Source organism: Diceros bicornis, chromosome 7, assembly GCF_020826845.1.
Source record: "Diceros bicornis minor isolate mBicDic1 chromosome 7, mDicBic1.mat.cur, whole genome shotgun sequence".
Taxonomy (NCBI): Eukaryota; Metazoa; Chordata; class Mammalia; order Perissodactyla; family Rhinocerotidae; genus Diceros; species Diceros bicornis.
This window is the reverse complement of record NC_080746.1, coordinates 83,028,757-83,042,998: the sequence shown is the minus strand read 5'-3', so window position 1 is coordinate 83,042,998 and position 14,242 is coordinate 83,028,757.

Genomic DNA, 14,242 nt, shown 5'->3' with positions numbered 1-14,242 from the left:
GGCTGGTACTAGTTGTCCCATGGTTTTAGGGACCTTATGGATAATCAAAGGCATCATGTTTTTGCTGCCAAAAGAAGCCCTGCTAAAGTATGTCTTTCTTGTGGTCACAGGGTATAAAAGAGAAGATGGACCAGGGTGGCTTGAGAAATCTTAGGAAATTTTTACACCATGGGAGCAAGCAAAGAAATGTAGGGAATTTAGTTTGAAGTATTTTTTTAGGTAAAGTTTTATTTTTTTAAAGTTATTATTTATGTCCAAATAGCTTATAGCTTGTTTCTCTCCCATCCCCAAAACAATCCAACTCGCATAACAAATAATGATGAGGGCATTATTAGGAGGGATGGGAATAGCGAAGACTAAAAATGTGTCTTCTTTCAGGCTGTCTGGTACTTTTATCATCCTCTTGTAGGCTCTTCTTGTCTTGTGACATATTGCATTTTTCCGCGAATACTATGAAAGGCTCTGAATGAATTCTAGCAGATCAAACATCATGTTACCAAATATGTTATTTTCATTTAAATATATTCAAATAAGTTTCCTCCATTATGTCCTTCACTGGATGAAAGTTACTGTATTATTTAAATTCTACATATCAAAAAGGATCCTGATTTGACTTTCGAAAACATCTTAAACCAAAAGGGAGTAAAGTGTATCATTATACGGCCCTTTACATAGATAAGAAAAACCAGAACAATGGAGAACTTTATAATGCCTAATTATAAGATTGAAGGAAAGGGGGACTTTGTGAAGCTCCGTTGATTTCAAGATTTTGACCCTTCGTTTGTGTGCCTCTTAACTCAATTTCAACTGCATAAGAACCTTTAAACCCATTAAAATTATACTTTTTGTCTTTGAAGGCAATCATTGATGAAAACTTGAGCTGCAATCTTGAAATGTATTTCAGGAATAATGACAAAGTTTTACAAGTTAGTTTCCTAGGAATCTGTTCATTCCAAAAAATCTATCAGCTATTGCAAATCCCATGACCCTACAGACCTTGAAAAGCATTGCTGCAATTCTGAGTCTCAAATTACCTGTGGAACATGATGATTTTATAATCCTAGGCTCCTTGAATATACTACATGTCACACTAACTGTTTGCGATTTTACTAGTCATCATTTTAGGCAGAGTAAGCTCAACCAGAAATAATACACTGTGACAAGTGTGTGTGTGCGTGCTAAGGCGTGACACAACACTCACACCATGAATCAATTCAATCCAATTGGTGGGAGTAATAGTCAAATAAGTTGGGCATCACTGAGTTCCACTAACCAGCTCCTAGTCTAAAGTTTTTACTTTTCAATTCACTGCTGCTGGTCCAAGGATCATGGTTTGAGTAGCAAGAACCATGGCAAAGTCAAGCAAGTGACTTTCATCTCCTCTTCTCCTGAAACTGGGACAGTGCCAGCTGCAATTTGCCAGCTTTTGCCAGCCTTGGCAGCATGGGAGATGGTAAAGCAGAGAGGGTTTCTTCTGATGCCAGCAGTGTGTCCCAGGTCACAAGTGTAGAGACTTCTGTGCTTCCTGCCTATCAAAGGACTGCTGCCGCTTAGGACACTGGAACAGCTGGACCTGAGATCCACTGATCAGGCAAATAAATTCAGCAAACAAGGAGAGAAAGAACCAACAGAAGACACAGAACAGACGGCTCCCAGGAACGGTGCTGCAAGAGGGTAGACAACACTTTTTTAAAATGTAGAAGATCACCTATGAGGAATCAAACCAAAAAAAAAAAAAATCTTTTTACATTTATAAACATGACTTGAGAACTGAAAAAGCATCTAGTCAGAAGAAGAGGAAGCTCGTGGCTGAGACCTTAGTTAGGGCTTGGAACAAATATTTCAAAACAAAGAAAAATTACCTAGAGATGGAAATTATTACAGACAGGAGTCTTGGAGAATAGATCCAGGATAACCAACACGTTAAAATAACGAGATTTCCAAAAGAGGAAAGAGAATAGTTGAAGAAAAACAACAAATAAATATATAAATTATTATAAAGATGGATGGAAAAGTACCCACTAAATTTTAGATAGTGGTGATAAGAGAAGACAGAACAAGTTTTTGATAGAAAAAATAATTTTCTTACTAAGAAAAAAAATCAAATCAGCATCTGATTCTTATATGAAACACTGGAAGCTAGAACATGGTGGACTAACATGTACAGAATAGTTAACAGAAAGGAATCAACCCGAGTATAACATTTACTTGACTGGATAAGAGAAAGACATGTCAAGATATCAAAGACTATGTACCACTCATCTATCCCATTGAGGGAATATTTATGTAGGAACTCTAAACAAAAAGCAAATAAATCAGAATTGAGACTTCAAGAGAGTGGAATATGAGTTGGAGAGAAAACAAGGGTGATAAGTTTTGCAATAGTTATAATCAAAATCTAAGTGAATAATCAGAGTGTGACTGGGAATGTGGAATTTAAGCACAAAATAAGAATGATTGAACTGGAAATGATGGACTGCAGGGGAACCCTAATTATTGTCTCAAACCAAAAGAACTAAAAGAACAGCAAACTCAGAAATCTGAGGAGGCAGATAGAGGAGGAAAATAAACGCCTCTCAAAGATTTCATGGAGTCAGGGAATGTGGGGAAGAGAACATCGCTCACTGTCTAGCTGTACTGGGGAAACAGAGAAATCATCGATGACATAGAACTTCTTGATCAAGGGAAAAGACTCCATCGTTTAAAAAAATAATTAAATATGTGTCTTGTTGTTGTGTTCAGAAAGGAAAGTTAACTATGAACAGGATGTAAGGGAACAGTGGAAATCCCACCTCACAGGAGGAAATTAAAAGCCACTTCACCAAACCAGTAGAAATAAGGAAGAATGACAAGAAGAAAAAGACGAAAAAACAAACAAACTAGGGATAGATGGGTTTATCTGGAAGCAGGGATCATGGGTCTACTTTATTATGGTAATACTAGGGTCTAGTACATGGTACACTCTCACAAAATATTTATTGGTTGAGTAAATACATGATAAGTATGAGATCCACCTTCTTGGCCAGATTAATAACGCTACAGGTTAACGGCATTTTAAATAAAAATCCCAAGTGAAAATTATGATTATTCAGTGGAAGGTATTTCCACCGGCCACCCTTTCCCTTGGTCTTCATGCTTAGCGCTAAACAACATCTGTGCAATTACTGTAAAAATGCTGTATTGGAACAGGAATTCCAGATTCCCAAATGGGGTGAAGTTGCTACATTTCATTTTTTGCATTCTGATGCTGGTATTCCACCCCCTAAAATTTTCTAAACCTGTAGCAGAGAAAAAGGCCTTGGAGTTAAATAGATTAGAATTCAAATTAGAGCAGGGATTCTTTTCTAGTTGGGGTCCTGGAGCAAGTCGGTTAACCTCTTTGAGCCTCAATTTGATCGTAATAATTATGACGATGATGAAGATGATGATGATAATTTTTAAAATGTCCATCAGTTATTGGTCACTTTGTGCTAAGCACTGTCCAAGCACCCCCGGGTACTTGCTTCCCTGTGCAGCCTGACATCATTCAGCTGTGTTTCCTCATCATACGTATTGGTTATCAAGTATCCAGCACGCCGGGTGGATGCTCTCCAGGCGTGGACCAGTTCCGGATGCTCTCCAGGCGTGGACCAGTTCCGAGTCACTCGAGTCCACCGCTTCTTGCTCTCATTCTGTCCTTTCTCCACTCAGCTGGCATAAATTTTGCTCTTTGTTCATTTTCCAACCTGATTTGCTCTAGGATTTCTATATTCTCTTGTCTTCCTGGCTGCAACATTCTAACTATGACTTTTAAATTTTTTAAAAAAAGTTAACTTTTTTTTCAGAAACACAAAATGCAAGAAATAAAATGAAGGAAAAATATTCTTAGTATCAGGCTTTTTGCATATCAAAATGTTATGAATATTTTTCATATCCTTAATTTTTATTCTGCAATATAATTTTTAAAGATTGTCTAATTTTCCATTTCTGGATCAATCATGATTTATTTTATCAGCCATATATTAGCAGCTATTTCCAATTTTTGCTCTTATTATCAATGCTACACTACTGTGGCTAAAGCTGTGTGTCTATGAACAATTATTGCCTTAGGATAAATCACTCAGATGGTGAAGGCTTGGATACATGTTTCCAAAATGAACTTAGACAGATGATATGAATTTCTTCTTCCACTAGCAGAGTATAAGATTTCATATTTGCCCACATCTTTACTAAGACTGGATATTAAATTTTTTAAATAAATTTTATGGATGAAAATGGCATTTTATAATGTCATTTGATTAGTGAGATTGAGTATTTTAAAATATTTATTATCTGTTTATATTTCTTCTCCTGTGATTTGCCTCTTGGTGTCATCGAATCATTTCTCTATGAGGGTATTCCTTTTGTATATGGATTTGAAGGAGATCTTTATGCATTAATGATATTAGTCTCTCACGACTCATATTTTAAAATAATTTCCCCACTTTGTCATTTGCTTTTAATGTTTACTCCCCAACTTTTTCTTTTAAGATAAGTTTAGATTTACAGAGTAATTGCAAAATTAATCCAGAGAACTCCTGTATACCCTACATCAGCTTCCTCTTATGTTAGCATCTTACATACACACAGAACAATGATCAAAACCAAGAGATTAACTTTGGTATAATTCTATTAACTGAAGTACAGAATTTATTTGGATTTTATCCATTTCCCACTAATGTCTTTTTTATTCCAGAATCTCACATGGCACTTAGTTGTCATGTCTCTTTAGTCCTTCCAACCTGTGACAATTCCCCAATCATTTCTTGTCTTCCATGTCCTTGACACTTTTGAATATTATGCCTTTAACTTTTAAATGTTATTTTTAGATATATTAAGTTTTTATAAATTTTTATGTTAAACACATTAATATTTTTCCTTATGGTTTCCACCTTTGGTGTTAGATGTAGAACACTTAGAAAGTAATGTCCTGCCACAAGATTATATGAATATTTAATAATGTATTGTAGCACTTTTACTGCTCCATTAAAAAAATGTACTTAATTTTATTCTTTCTGGAATTTATTTTGGAGTAAACCATGAGGTAGGAATATAATTTGTTCATTTGTCCCCAGATATCCAGACCTTTGTCCCATTTGTTGAATAATCCATCTCTTATATAAAACTTTTATGTGCCTTTGTGATTGATCTATTTTTCTTTTCCTTTACCATTCCCATAATGTTTTAATCTGTGTACTTAACAACATGTTTCAATACCACTACTTTCCATTTGAAAAATATACTGCCTATTCTGCTCATTTTTTCTTCTAGATCAATTTCAGAACTATTTTGTCAAGTTCTAAGTATTTCTCATTGATGTTTCCATTATGACTTTCTAAAATATAAAGGTTTATAGAGGAAATGACATTTATTCCATATCTTGAAGTTAGTTTTCAGTTATGTGCAAACCTTTCTAATTGTTCAAATCAGAATTTTTTTCTCTTGCTTTTCTGTTTTCATTTTCGTGATAATTTTTTAAAGCATTTATTAACATTTATATCTATTACTCACATATGATTAGAATTAAGACTCACTGGTAAATGCTGAACAACTTCAAACTGCCAGTCAATTTAGTAAAAAAAAAAAACCAACAAATAAATATGCACAATACCCAACAGACAAAAAAAACAAAGTAAAAACACTTTAGTGTGAGATATTAATTAATGCTGTTAGAATATTTTTAGTCGGCATTTTATTTTACATAAAAAGATATGTTGAAAATTGTTGGCAAACAAACACCATAGAACATCATTATTTGCTTTGTGATGTACATAAAATTTGTCAAAACTATGCTCTACTTTTACCATAGAATTTTATACAGTCATGACAATTATGTTCCAAAAGAGTTGATAGCCACAGAAACAACGCTTACAACATAAAATTGTAAGTCTTAGTGGTTGAAAAGAAAGAAAAATTGTGATTTCAGTGAAATGATTGAGAAATGCCTTTAGATTTAACTGAGCGGGACCCACTCAGAAGAAGCAGTTACAAATCAGGCTTATATCTGATGTGTGTAAACATCAAGACGCTGAGAACAAACATTTGTAAAGTAGACCTTTACCAGACTACACTGTCAAGTAAGGCACTCATAACAAGTCAGATTGATGATGATAACAAGACTCGTGCATCCCTTGCCCACACAGACATACACCCAAATCAAAAACTATAGGGTTAGTCAGAGTTAACCATTCTAACAGTCTTTATGAAATGGATAAAGTCTAAAACCAGGACCAGCTTGGTTGGATAGTAAGCGTAGGTAGAATCTTCTCAGAAGACACATCCAAGACTTGGTCCCCAGCTCCAATCTTCACTCATTATCCTCTGCCCTAAATTAAACCCTCTCTTTAGGTTGGGGAAGTAAAATTATAGCTTTTGGAAGAATAAGAAATCAGAATCAGAATAAGAAAAAACGATAGTAGAGAAATAAATAGAAATTCATAATATTTAGCACTGTTTAAATGGTTTTAACATAGTGTGTTGGTTTGTTTTATGATTATAGTAATAACTTGTGAAGATTTTGTCTGACAGTAAAGGTGATTAAAACATTTAAAATAATCTATTTAATTATAGATTTAATTAAATCTATATTAATTAATTATAATAATTAGATTATAATTAATCTAATTATTGATTAATCTATATATTAAATGTATATTTAATTTGCAATTTTTATGATTGGGAGAGTTTGACTAAATTTTGTAGTCAATGGCTGAATATTGGAAAAGCCTAGTGTGTTGAATGAATATTATTGATTGTGCTAGTGGTATGTATATCTTTAGTGAAATGTTTGTTTTTATTACTTAATACATTGGATGTTAGGAAAGGTCATACAATACTGGATTCCTTTCTATTCATATAAACCACTTGGTACAAAACCATTAATACACTATAATATCCTTTCAACTAACTTTTTTAAAAATCTATATGAAAAAATTTTTTTGAATGTGTAGGAAAATGACTGGAAGAAAGTACATTGAAATGTTTATAGCAGATCTTTATGGTAAAATAGGAGTGACTGTTTTTAAATATTGTTTTGTAACTTCTAAGAGTTCTACAACATACATATTTATCAGTCAGGCTAGCTAGATTATGCTATAGTAAGAAACAACCAGACGGTCAATTTTGCATGTCAACCTGGCTCGGCTATGGTGCCCAGTTATTTGGTCCAACACTAGTGGAGATGTTGCTATGAAGGTATTTTGTAGATGTGATTAACATTTACAATCAGTTGACTCTAAGTAAAGCAGATTATCTTCCATAATGTGGCAGATCTCATGCAATCAGTTGAAGGCCTTAAGAGGAAAACTGAGGTTTCCTGGAGACGAAGGAATTCTGCCTCAAGACTCTATTCTAGAAATCCTGCCTGAGGTTCCAGCCTGGTGGCCTGCCCTTTGGGTTTTGACTCAAGACTCTAATATCAACTCTTACCTGAATCTCCAAACTGCCAGCCTGCCCTTCAGATTTTGAACTTGCCAGACCCCACAATTGCATGACCCAATTCCTTAAAATAAATCTCTCCATATGTATGGCATTGGCTCTCTTTCTCTGGAGAACTCTGACTTACACAACAATCCCAAAATCCAAATGGCTTAAAACCCCAAGGGTTTATTTCTGCATTTGCTCTATGATTGCTGGGGCGTATCTAGGAGCGTTTCTGCCATGTTGTTTTCGTCCTTCCCCAGTAGACAGGCTGACAAACCAGCCAGTACCTGTAACCTTGTCAAGCTCTGTAGCAGAGGAAAAACATGATGTGGCCAAGATCCTGCTGGCCCCTTAGATCTGCCTGGGTGTCACCTCCACTCACATTTCACTGGCAAAAGCAAGTTGTCTGGCCACATCTGAGGCCCATGGTGGCAAATCACACTCAAACCATTGACTCAAATTGTGAAGAGGCCTAACACCTACCACATCATCTTACTAAAATCAGAAAATTTTTATACAAATGCATTTAGTAAAATCAAATCAACCAAATGCCAAATTTAGTTGAACCAGTGATTTTGTGGAATGTGAAGATACCCATTGATATGTAGGTTTAGGCTATAAGGTCAACATAACTCTTTAGAAATATGTCTGTGATTTGTGTGAACAGACAACATTTTTACCTGCACATATGTTCTTATGGCCTGAGCAGACAGGCTTTTACTAAACAAGGTTAAATGAACTGTGGATTACAGACAGGCTGACCACTGATCCTGCAGTCTTAGGTTATGGCTTGTATGGTAGTATAGCGAGTAACAGTGCATCCTTTCTGTCTCAGAAGTGTTCCATTTTGGATGATAAAACACGTATTTACTTAGTTAAAGTTTATTGTTATGTTGTAATAAAGAGTAAGCTTACATATAAACATAACTATTACAACAGTAACGAAAGCACACTTGCTAACTAGTTGTTACTGTCCCTTCATCTCAAGTAAACATTAAAGAAATACAAGTTATTACCTCATGCTAGTTAATAATAATTGTAAAACACTGTATCCCTTAACGACGAGTGTGCCTAGTTGTAGGCTCCAAGGTGGTTTGACATCAAAATCCTTTGGAGGAAGGGTCTTTCCAACACTTCCTTTTCTCTTCTGGAGCTCCCTCAGCAGCCGATAGCTAAAGAGAATGGAGGCTTCTTGCCTTCAGCCTTCTGGAACAAAAGGAAGAAGATTCTTTCACGTCCTTTCTCATACCTTAAGGAAAAGCAGGAAGTTTAAGAGGAATAATGACAATGCTGAAACAGCCCTTCCGCTGCAGAGCCAGCGCAGGGCCAGAGGAGGCACCAGGGTTGTGCTTCAGGGATGTGTCATGACTTCCTTGTCCGAGCATCCTGGAATGAAAAGAGTATAATGTCACTTCCCAGAAAGAATTGAGGTTTTTGTAGATAAATCAAGTCCTTTCAACAATTTAAACAGGGAAAGGAATGGATCTAAATATTAAAACAAAGCAAAGGCCAGCTATTGAAAGGAAGTGTGATGGAATTCAACAAAGACTCAAAAGAAGCGAGGGGTATCTGATTTGGGCTGGCTAGTGCAATCAAAAATCCAGTGTCTGTGACTTGCTTTGCTCATCATTAGCCATATGGTATAGTTGGTGGTTCAATTTAGATTAAACATTTGAGTCTAGCGTGGCTTCTTTGCCAACTAATTTCTAAGATGCTTCCTCTCAAGATGCTTGCACCGTTGGGCACAGAATCAGCTAGACTTCTTATATGCAAGTTAAAAATATACTTACCTCGGACTGGGACTTGATTGCTTCACATGACCAAAAGGTCCAGAGCTATCTCAGCTTCAGGTATGGCTTGAACAAGGACTTGATTTGAGGCTTGCATGGACTCCCCCTCTCAGATCTGTGTTCCTCTATGCTGACTTAATTTTCAGCTAGTCTTTTTCCTTGTATCATAAAGGTGGCTGACAACAGTTCCAGACTTTCACTCTAATATCACAGGAACTCCAGTAGAAGAGAGCATACCTCTTTTCTAACAGTTCTAAAAAAAAGACCTAGAACTAGATCTCAGTTCAACATCCACAGAGATGAGTCACATGCCCCTTTAGAAGGTAAGCTCTGTGAAAGTAGGGAACTTACCTGGATATCTCCTAGGTGTTCAATAAATATTGTTTAATTGATTTAATAAGTGCCAATCCCTGGAACCAAGGGTTGGGTTAGCCCTATTCAAACTCCATGGATTGAGAGTAGGGGACTGGTGAATTCCCTCATTCTTCCTCTTGGGTGGACCCAACAATGACACTATCTGGTGTTTACCACTGAAGAGGAGTTTTGCTTATTTTTGAAATTCATATGAATGAAATCGTACAGTATATTCTTTTGGTCTGATTTTTTTCTTTCAACATTATGTCTCTGAGATTCATCCATGCTGTTTTATATATATACACAGGTAATATGTATACATAAATAATTATATTATCTGTGTGTGTGTGTGTATGCGTGTGTTTGTGTATCATGGTCTATTTCTTTTTATTGCTGTGTAGTTTAACAAACTGGTTAAAGATTATCATTAATTAAAAAAAATTAATGTTATTCACTGAATAAGAGAATTTGAACTGTCACAAAATTTGATAGTCCCTATATGAAGAAACACTTGATAGAATATCATGGTTTTTTCCAATTTTGACAACCATCTTCAAAATTTACATAAAATTATCGATAATTGTTTAGAAACTGAACTCTTTCTCTCAACTATCAATAATATAAAACAAATTTTGATCAATAATCACAGAAGAAAGGTTGACATCTTTCTATTCTCCCTTCAGAAAATGACATTACAATAGTCACTGGCATGTGAAGAGACATTCAAAGAGTATACAGGCTAACAAATGTAAGAAAAATATTATAAAGAGATATCAGGCAGTTAACTATAAAATATGTTATATTTCTAGAGTTTTTGGGGCTTTTGATATATGTCAGCTTTTTATGGTTGTAATTTTAATCAGTTGTGATTTCATTTCTAATTCTAAATAAATAATCTGGTCCTTGGGTGGGAGAGAGATCTGGGGTGTCACGAGACTCTAACGCATGACCATGGTGAGGGGATTAAACATGGATGGATGAGTACTCTGAGACGTCAAGTCGGGGTGAGCAGTGTTATGCTCTCATGATGACACTTAGACACACACACACATTGACTCCCACAGGCACACTACACCTCAGGGTTCTAAATGAAATATGTGTGGGCAGGGCTCCAAAATCGTCTCTCCTTGGGTCTTAGTGCTTCAGGAGACTATAATGTAACAGTTCAGAGCTTAGGCTTTGGCATCACAATAGTGGGATCCTAGTCATGTTCTTGTGCACATTGGCTGTGGGTCCTTGGACAAACCGTTGAGCCTTGCTAGGCATCATTCTTCATATTGGTAAAGTAAGGGTCATAGAGTGGTTGTGAGGATGTTTAGCTTTCATCATTATTATCTGTGACTCTTGGTGTAACCATGCAGTTGTCTCCAGTGGGGAAAGAAATGGAGGAGGTCCTGGGAAAAGTATGAAAGTTCAAAGGCCAGTTGTCTCCCTTTATCTCAGTATCTTAGGAAGATTTTCAGTAGGTAGACTTGAAGAAGGAAAAACAAAAGTATGTTTGTGTTAAAATCAAGTACAGCCCCAGGACTACCAGGTTGAAAATAGGGGTAACTTTTGAGAAAATCATGCAAAATATAATGTAAAATTTGGGGACACTAGCACAATTATAAACCAGTCATATTTTACTAGATGGAATATGAAACTTAATTATAATGTGATTTTTTTTTTTGCCTTTTGGACACATATGATATCTACCTATATAGAGAGTTCGGACAGATTTATAGTAGCCTTGACTTTGAATTTCAACTCTGCTACTCCAGGCCTGTGAGGTTGACAGGTGAAGCCCAAGTGTGCTTCCTAGCTTCCAGAAACTGGCAGTGATATTGTAACTTTAAGTGAACACTGACTTCCTCAGGCACTGTGCTGAGGGCTCGTGACGTTATCTCATTAATAATTATAATAACTCTATGTGGTAGATTCTGTCATTATAACTATTTTATAGATGAGGCATTTAAGGCACAGAAAAGTCTTCTTTCTTTCTTTTGCCCAAGAAAAAAGAACTAGCAGGTGAAAGTTAGGATTTGACCGCAGGAATTCTAATTCCCGAGCACGTGCACTATATACCATTCTAGACTTTGAGGGAAATAAAGAATATGAAGAAAACAATGCAAAACTAGAAAGCATATTCCAAAGCACCACTTCGTGGCCTTGTCTTTAAAACTCTTAACTACTGCAAAAGCAGAAAAGGCCATTGAAGCCTGGTCTAAACTGGGGAGCCTTCATGAAGGAAGTGACTCAAATTGACATCTGCAGGAAGAACCAGCATTTAGATAAGCAATTAAAACAACCAAACAACATGATGTGACTAGAAAGACATGTGAGAATTCATTCACTGCTACCACTGGTAGAGCCAGACCTCAGCAATGAAAAGAAGCAAGGCCTTGCCCTAGCAAATATTTTGACCCAAGTTAGAGAAAGCCAGTAGAAGTAATGGCCCAAACAAGCCATGGAAGTTTCCCCTGTCTTAAAAGAAATGGAGTGTCCTGATTCAAGTCATAAATCTTGCTGGCTGAGCTCTCAAGAGTAATAGAAGTAAGTTATTGTGTGTGTGTAATGGACAAATGGTCATTTCTTCTCCAAAGGGAAATTATTTAAAAATCATACAATAAGGCAACAGAAGTATTTGAGTCAGTTTGTGCCAAATAAAACTTCAAGGAACATTTCAATATCAAAGGTTACCTGTACTTCCCCTGGCAGAAACGCGGTTATTGAGATCTATGAGCCTGGTTGTACAACAAGAAGGAGTTCTACCAATTCTGGGGAAATCATGACGCACAGTAATTCAGTCCTCATGGGATCTTGGCAGAACTCAAGCGTTACTTCACAACAGCTGTGAGATCTGCACGGGCTACCTCTTCGAGTGGTCGGTGATGAATGGCCAATGGGAACATGGGCTGTGATTTAGTTGAAAGAGTTCTAACTGACACAGCACACCTGTGAGCACTGTGCTCTGTATTTTGGGAATAGCGACAAATGTTTCTGATTCTTTGGTCCCAGAACATCTAGTTATATTTATTGACTGGATAACCGAAACAAGGCGACTCTGGCATCTCAGAGCATGGTTAAATTTCTGTTTTTGTTTTTGTTTTTATTCAAATCTCAGAGCCAAAACGATCACTTCATTTTGAGCCCCAAACAAGCTGAGTGTAATATTTAGCCTGACATTGATCTTGAAATGTAAAAGCTTAAATTATCTGAGTTCCTGTTAACCCTGCAGTCATGCCAAGTGCAGCCACCTTCTTGAGATGCCTCAGGCTCAGATGAGGAGTGATCTGTGTAGCAGAGTGGCACTAGGGATGTGTGGTTTTGCTTTTAAACTACATGGCTCAGCTCCTAAGACTAGAATTTGATTCAAATTGTTATTCATATATGCCTGGCTAATGACGTCTTCATAAATTCTGTCAGGAATCAGTAAGGGTGTACAGGTCCTTTGTCCTTGAATCACAGAGTTTTAGGACCTTAGAGGCTTCAAGTCCAATTTCTTCCAATTCCATTTCCCCCTACCTATGGTGATAGTTGAAATATTTAACAACTAGGATGGCTGGACATTGACCAATAAGAGACAAAAAGCATTTCATCTAGCCATGAGGAAGGAACCCATATCAGTAAGTTTATTGCCTGAATATCAGCTATCTGGTGCACTCTTCTATCCAAAACCATCCCAACAACTAACAGCAAGGAAATAACATCCAAAGAACTTACATAACATAACCAACTTCACATAGCTAGTTGTTAGCAAATGAGTACAAGAACCATGCTCTTTTAACTTTCTAACGCAGAGAGGTCCAGTGGAGACAGCCTTGGTTCAATCAGAGTTCGAATCTGAGATCTACAAGTTAGTATAATAACATGTGAGCCAGTGAGAACAGCAATTGTGCATATACTCATTTGTTCACTAAATATTTAGTAAGTGGCAATATGTACCTGACTTTTAAACTAAACATGGAAGGACAGATCAATAAGCATATTTTAGGTAATTAATCCATAGTGGCTAAGTGACGTGGTTGTTGAACAACAGCACTATTACATAAAGACCAGGGCAGGTTAAACGAGGACGCATTTGTAGTACCTAGAAGATAATAGTACTCAATACATATTTAATACATATTTATTAACTTATTTCTCCACATTTTTTCATTCTTTCTCAGTGTATATCCCTAACACATTAAACATATATTTCTCCAGCCTGCGGAGAATTTTCAATAGATCCTCTTTCTCTTTTTTGGGGAGTTTCAATAAACTCATTTATGGTTTCAATAAACTGACATCCATACATTTAAGCTATTACTTATAAATATCTATCTCACAGATTTTATCACACAATCAATAAATATTTATTAAACTCTTACTCAGCTCTAGAATTTTCTAGACTTTATGAAAAACAAAATGTATAAGCAACTATATTCGATGTCTTTGTATGACCTTCAGTCCTGAGACAAAGTAAAACTTACATGCAAGGCTAGGGTAACACGTTCTAAACTGTGTGCTGTGGAATACTAGTGGGTTTGCATGATGTTCATGGGCAAATAAGTTGAAGAAATTCTGGGGTAAACATTTTTTTTTTATTATACGACTTTACTGACCTTTTAATATCTCATGACTGGTGTGAAATTCTGAAGACAATGGTAAAATGGTATTCTGCAGTGTTTCTCAAACTC